The sequence below is a fragment of the Myotis davidii genome, unplaced genomic scaffold (genome assembly GCF_000327345.1).
Source record: "Myotis davidii unplaced genomic scaffold, ASM32734v1 scaffold4261, whole genome shotgun sequence".
Classification (NCBI taxonomy): Eukaryota; Metazoa; Chordata; class Mammalia; order Chiroptera; family Vespertilionidae; genus Myotis; species Myotis davidii.
This window is the reverse complement of record NW_006291444.1, coordinates 2,268-9,573: the sequence shown is the minus strand read 5'-3', so window position 1 is coordinate 9,573 and position 7,306 is coordinate 2,268.

Here is a 7,306-nt window from a genome sequence, read left to right as displayed (position 1 = left end):
GGATGTCTAATAGCTTCCATAAGCAATTTCAGGGATCCCACATTTTTCCCCACCATCTTTGGTGCCCCATCTGTCATGACTGACACAATTTTTGAGATATCAATGTTTAGGTCACTGAGTGTTTTTATAACAACCTTACATATTTCATTTCCTTATGTACTATTGGCACTGATCCTAACTTTATCAACTCTTCTCTCATTGTGAGACCATCAGAATATCTAACAATAATGGCCAACTGAGCATTTGATGTGACATCAGTAGTTTCATCAAGATAAATCAAAAAATATTTACAACTATTTAAGTCTTTTTTTAATTGATGTTGTATGTTTTTGTTAAGATCTATTATTCTTTGATAGTATTTCCACTGAGCGGTAAGACAGAAATTCTTTTAATAATATTATCTTTATTTTTCATATCGTGAAATAGAGCTGGTGCACATCTTAGAAATGTTTCCTTAATAAATTCTCTGTCACTGAAGGCTTTTCCATGCTGAGCTATGGAGTGAGCAAAACAGTAACTTGCTGATGTTAAATTTGTAGAGCATCTTACAAATTTAATGATGGAATTTGATTGACTTTTATAGAGGTGTAGATGACTAGAAATGTATTCCTTCCTTTCATTGATACTTTTTTTCAAGAGCTGGCAATGCTTAGTTTAAAAATGTCTCTTTACATTCCACATTCTGCTTACTACTGTTTCATTACACAGGATGCACCTTGACCTGTTGTTTCTGTCGACAATCCCGTATATGTCGGTCCATATGTCTTGAAAGGGTCGGCTGCTGCTACTTCCAGTTCCTTTATCATTCAATCTTGCTTTTTTATTTTTTTGATTCTTCATCTCAAGGCTGCAAAAATAAATAAATATAAATCACGGCATATTTTATAAAAGGTTGATAGGTTTCTTACCTATTAACTTTTTTCAGTTTTGTTGCACTGACCCCTGGTGCAAAACAATTCAAAGATAGTGTGTATAACCAACAGATATATGGTGCTATAATTAATTATCCGACAAGCAGACTGTCTCATTGAGTGCTGTTGCACTGTATATCCTTTTCTTCTAACCGTCCCACTCCTGTCTCCTAACGAACATGCTGATCAAGTGCGCCCGTTTGCCGAATGCACCGCAACGCAAGGGAAGCTTACCTGAGGTACATGTTGACAATAATGAGGCCATTTCCAGAATTGGGCATTTTGTCATTCGAGAAAAAATAAAATGTCATGAGTAAAGATTAATCTCTTTATAGTGCAATTCTTAACCTTTTTATATTAATCCAATATTGGAACAATGTATCTTGGATATTTTCACTATGTATCTTTGCTATGTAACACCAATGTACATGTTTACATCCGGTTTTAGAATTGCATTATTGATCATGACTAATAATATTACTCAAGTGATGCCCAAGTCTGGCTGTTGCGAGAGACAAATATTTGAAGTATGCAATTTTTTTGTCTCTGTCGATGCATATCACCCAAAATGAGTTCACGTGTCACCACTGACACGCATGTCATAGGTTCGCCATCACTGACCTAGTTTCCTGTCAAAGGTCATCTTTCTCACAGACAATTGCTATACAGATGACTTTGCCTGGGGGGAAGATAGCTGACCCACCCTATTGGAAAACACCTTGCCATATGGTGTGGAGTTGCTGAGGCCCAATAAGAGACTAAGAATAACAATTAGTTTCCAGGCAGAAGCAATTGCCCCACATTTTTGGGAAAAACTCTTGCCACATCTATGGATAATTGCCTGTGGGAAATTCAAGACAGAATCCTATTAGTCTGTAGGCAGAGATGGTCTCAGGAGGATTTGAGTCTCTATCTTCATAGTCAGAAACAGCATTTGACACTCTCCTGCACTAGAAATTGAGATGCATAGCAGATCTACCTAATACATAGTCACAAACCCAAACAGGCAGCCAATATGAGGAGACAAAAAAATAAAGAACAGCAGAATCCTTCCAGAATAACAGATAAATGAAATGGAAATAAGAAATTTATGTGACATAGAGAATGGTAAAGGTGCTTAACAACATGAGGAAATATATAGTAACTATGAAAAATGAAGCAAAGAATGATAGCACAAATAAAGAAAACAGCAAATTAGGGGGAGCTGAGGATCAAATCAGTGAATTAGAAGACAGGTTTGAAAAAAATCATTCAATCAGAGAAACAAAAAGAAACAAGTAAAAAAAACAGGACAGCTTAAGGAAGCTGTGGCACAATATGAAACATAATAATATTCAAATAGTAGGTGTGACAGAAGAGACAGAGAGGAAGAAAAGAATAGAGAATGTGTTTGAAGAAATAATGACAGAATCCTTCCTTGTTCACTGTTAATTTAGACAGGAAACACACACACACACTCTCACACACACACACACACACACACACACGTTCAGGAGTCACAGAGGACCCCAAGAAACAATAACTCAAACAAGCCCATGCCCAGACAGATCATATAAAAATGCAAAAAATTAAAGATAAAGACAAAATCATAAAGGCAGCAAGAAAATAGCAACTGTTATCTTCAAAGGAGTTCCCATAAAGCTGTGACCTGATTCTCATCAGATACTCTACAGGCCAGAAGGGAATTACAGGAAGAACTTAAGGTAATGAAAAGAAAGGATATGAAACCAAGATTACTATATTCAAAATAGATGGTGAAATAAACAGCTTCCCAGACAAAAAAGAAGGCTAAAAGAGTACATCACCATCAAGCCAGCATTACAAGAAATGCTAAAGGGACTGCTATAATGAGAAGAAGAAATGAGAGCGGAACTTAGACATACAGAATTAAAATGGCAATAAATGAGTACCTATCCTGTATAATAAGATGTAATATGCAAATGGTCATTACATAATGACCAACTGTGTAAGGACTAGATCATGGATCAGCAGGAGGGTGGGGCAGCGAGCTATTGCAGGCGGCAGAGAGCTACAGGAGGGGTCAGGGAAGCAAGCTATGAGAGAGGGGGGTAGGGGAGAGGAAGCAGGGGGAGATACAGGAGGGCAGAGCAGCGGTAGAGAGCTACAAGAGGGCAGCAGCAAGCCACTGGCTACAAGGGGGCAGTGGAGAGCTACAGGAGGGGGCAGGGCAACAAGCTATGAGGGAGAGTGAGGGGGATGGAGAGGAGGGGTACTGGGGGAACTATAGGAGGGCAGGGCAGTGGGTAGAAAGCTATAGGAGGGTGGCAGTGAGCTACTGGTATATGGATTAGTGTGCAGGCTACTAGTCAATAATAACCATAAACATAAATGGATTAAATGCTCCCATCAAAAGACATAGGGTAGCTAAATAAATATTCAAAAACAACAACAAGATTCAATACTATGCTATTGACAAGATAGGCACCTTAGAACAAAAGACACACACAGGATGAGAATGAAGGGAAGGAAAAAAATTTCCATGCAAATGGAAAAGGAAAATAAGCTGAAGTAGCAATACTAATATCTGATAAAAAGGAGCTCAAATCAAGCCCATCAAAAACAATAACAAAGATCAATGCATAACACTAAATGGAACGATCCAACAAGAGGACACAACCCTGGAAAATATATATGCACCCAATATAGGAGCACAAAAATATATTTAAAAGAACTTCTGGAGGACTTTAAGGGAGAGATTGACAACAATGTAGATTTTAACACCCCACTGACTTCACTAGATAGATTTTCCAGACATAAATTTAACAAGGAAATAATAATTCTAAAGAATACACTGGATCAGATGAGTTGACATTTATAGAATGTTTCACCCCAAAATTGCAGAATATACTTTCTTCTCATTTGCACATGGATCATTCACAAAGAAAGATACATGTTAGGACACAAAACAAAGCTCTATAATAAGCATTTAAAACTCTGGCCCATGAGCCACATGCAGCCCACAATGAATATTTTTGCGGCCCAATCAATATAACAGGTAAGAAATGTTTTAATAAAAATTATGTGGGTGGAAAAAAGATGACAGCTGGCAGGACGTTTGTGAGGGATAGGAAGTGAGTGAATGAGGGGATGAATGGAGAGTGTGTGGATGTGTGTGGTATGTTAGTGAGTGAGGGACAGTTAAATCAGGCAGGAGAAGCAGAGGCTGGCAGACCAGGCTCTCTGGAACAGTGAGAGACTACCATCGCTGCGGGAACTCCCTGGACTGCAGGACTCAGGCATGGAGCCCACGCCATCTTAACGGGCAGAGCAGCCTCTAATAGAAACTCATCAGCACCACCACCCAGACAGGCATTGGACACTACCAATGACCCGGCAGTCACTCTGGCAAAAATCCTGCAGCCACACCCACAGACTCTGGGACTCTGCGCCAAAAGAGCAACATGCCACCAGCAGCAGTAAGTGCCATCTCCCCGTCCCCAGCAGCAGACCTTTGGCATTGCCTGAACACACATTTGAGCTTCTCATAGCACAGGTCTCTGAGGCATACCCATCCATAGACTACTCTTAGGAGTCACTGTGAACCTCAGCTAGGTGTGATTTTGTACAGACACAGGTGCACTGCCCCCAGTAGAAATTTTGAATTTCCTCAGCCTGAATAAGTGCCCACACACTCCCAGCTGCACAACTTCAGTGCCAGGGCCCTTCAGCGCCAGGGTCCCTCAGAGTGCATCAGAGCTCAGTGCCCTGCAAAGGCACCCCCACAATTGCTCATTCCCCCTGAGCCCATCTATCCACAGGGCACATTGGGAAGCCACAGTGAGCCTCTGCTGGGTCTGATCTTGGACTAATAGGGACGCACTCCCCTGGGCAGTAGAAATTCTGAATTCAACCATCCTGGATACAGGCCCAAAGATGCCTTGATTAAACCTGCCAGGGCCCTTCAGAGTGTTTCAGTGCACCTGTGCTAGCAAACTCACTGTGGGTGCTCCTGGGTGTCCCCACTGGGAAGGCGAGCCTATCCACACCACTGGTGCATCAGCAAAAACTGAGTTTCCCCAGCCCACGGCTGCAGAACTCTGGACACTACAGCTGCATGTTTTTCCAGCGTGCAGTTCTCCCAAGACCACCGCTTCACAGGCAGCCCTGGGACCCTGCTGTGAACCCTGCTGGTCACACACTTAAACAGGGTACACTGCTGGGCTGTAGAAGCACTGAATTTCCTCTGCTAGGATACCTTCCCACAGACACTGCAATCCAGTGGCTTCAGTGCCAGGGTCCTTTAGAGTGTGTCAGTACACCTTGCTGGCTAACACACCACAGGTGCCTCTGTGAACTGCCTCTGGGATCACGTGTATCCAACCACGGAGGCAGCAGCAAAAGCTGAGTCTGCCCATCCCACAATAACAGAACTCTGTGAAGCAGGGGGTCCCTCGGGGGTGAGGACGATGGAGCCCCAATACGTTAGGGCATCTGCATGCAAGACTCCAGAGACCAGGTCAATGGGCACAGATTCGTTTCATTGAGGAACTACAGGGGTATATATAGCATGAGGGGACCAATCGGAGGGAGACACGTTGCTATAGGAGACCAATGGCTAAAAGGCTGGGGTACTGTGCATTGCTACTTCCTGGTGTGCCGAGGAAGCATGTCGTGGGGGAGTGTGCTCACACCATTGAATCAGCCACAGTGCTGAGACATACTTCCGGAGCTCTACGTACAACTCTGAACACCACAATCAAGCCCTTTGCCAGAATGCAGGCTTCCTGAGCCCCACTAGCCCAATAGACGGTTCCTGGGTGCCACTGTGAGTTCCTGTGGGGCATGTGTGATTTCAATCAAGGGCATAAGACAGCAAAAATTGGAGGACCCCCTCCATGGCTGCTGACTTCTAGACACCTCAGTTGCGCCTTTCCAGCTTGCAGGCATACATCAAGAGAACCCAAATAGCTCAACTAGAGAGCTGCATTAGACTATCAAACCTAGGAGACCTGAGAGGTTACACCAGTAGCACCACACCCTAAAGAAACTGGGTAGCAAAGCAATCAGAGCTACAATTAAAACATTACAGCAAAACATGGGAAGACAAAAAGGCAATCTACAACAGAAAGAAAAAAAGAAATCACCAGAAAGGGAGTTAAAAGAAATTGAGGCTACTAACTTATCAGAGAAAGAATTCAGAGTAATGGTTATAAGGATGCTCAAACGGCTGGATGACAAATGCACACAATCAATGAGAATTATAAGGATCTGAATTAGAATGTCACCAAGATGAAAAGGAACCAAGAGGAAATGAAGAACAACATAGCTGCAATAAAGAACACAATAGAAGGCTTAAAGAGCAGACTAGAAGAGGCTGAGTATCACATCAGCGAATTAGAAGACAAGGTAGGAAAAAACACACAAACACAGGAGCAACTGAAAAAATAAGCGACAAAACATAAAAAGCAAGAGGAGAGCCTAAGGGAGCTTTGGGACAATGCAAAACGAAACAACATTCACTTAATAGGTGTACCAGAAGGAGAGGAGGAGAAGCAGGAATAGAAAATCTATTTGAAGAAATAATGACAGAACACTTCCCTGAGACTGGCAAGAAAAAACTACACATGTTCAAGAAGCACATAGAGTGCCAAAAAGGATGAATCCCAAAACAGCAACACCAAGACACATCATAATTAAATTAGCAAACACCAATGACAAAGTAAGAATCTTAAAGGCTGCCAGAGAGAGAAAGAAAGTTATCTACAAGGATCTCCTAATAGAATATCAGCTGATTTCTCAACAGAAACACACCAGGCAAGAAGACAGTGGGATGAAATATACAAAGTGATGCAAAGCAAGGGTATAAATCCAAGAATAATATACCCAGCAAGGCTATCATTCAAAATTGAAGGTGAGATCAGGAGCTTCACAGACAACAAGGGGCTAGGAGGGTTTATTAGCACCAAACCAGCAAGGCAAGACATGCTAAAGGGACTGCTGTAAAAAGAAGAAATAGAAAGACACAAAGAAACACAAACATTAAGAATAAAAATGACCACAAACAAGTACTTTTCAATAATAACATTAAATGTAAATGGATTAAATGCTCCAATCAAAAGACACAGGGTAGCTGAATGGATAAGAAAACATGACCCATATATTTGCTATCTGCAAGAGACTCACCTCAGAACAAAGGATTCGCACAGACTGAGAGTGAAGGGATGGAAAAAAATTGTTCAAAAAATGGAAATGAAGAAAAAAGCTGGGGTTGCCATCCTTATATCTGACAAAATAGACCTCAAAGTAATGGCCATAACAAGAGATAAGGAAGGCCACTACAAAATACTAAAGGGAGCAATTCAACAAGGAGTTATAACTCTGGTAAACATGCATGCACCCAATACAGGAGCACCCAAATACATAAAACAACTTGT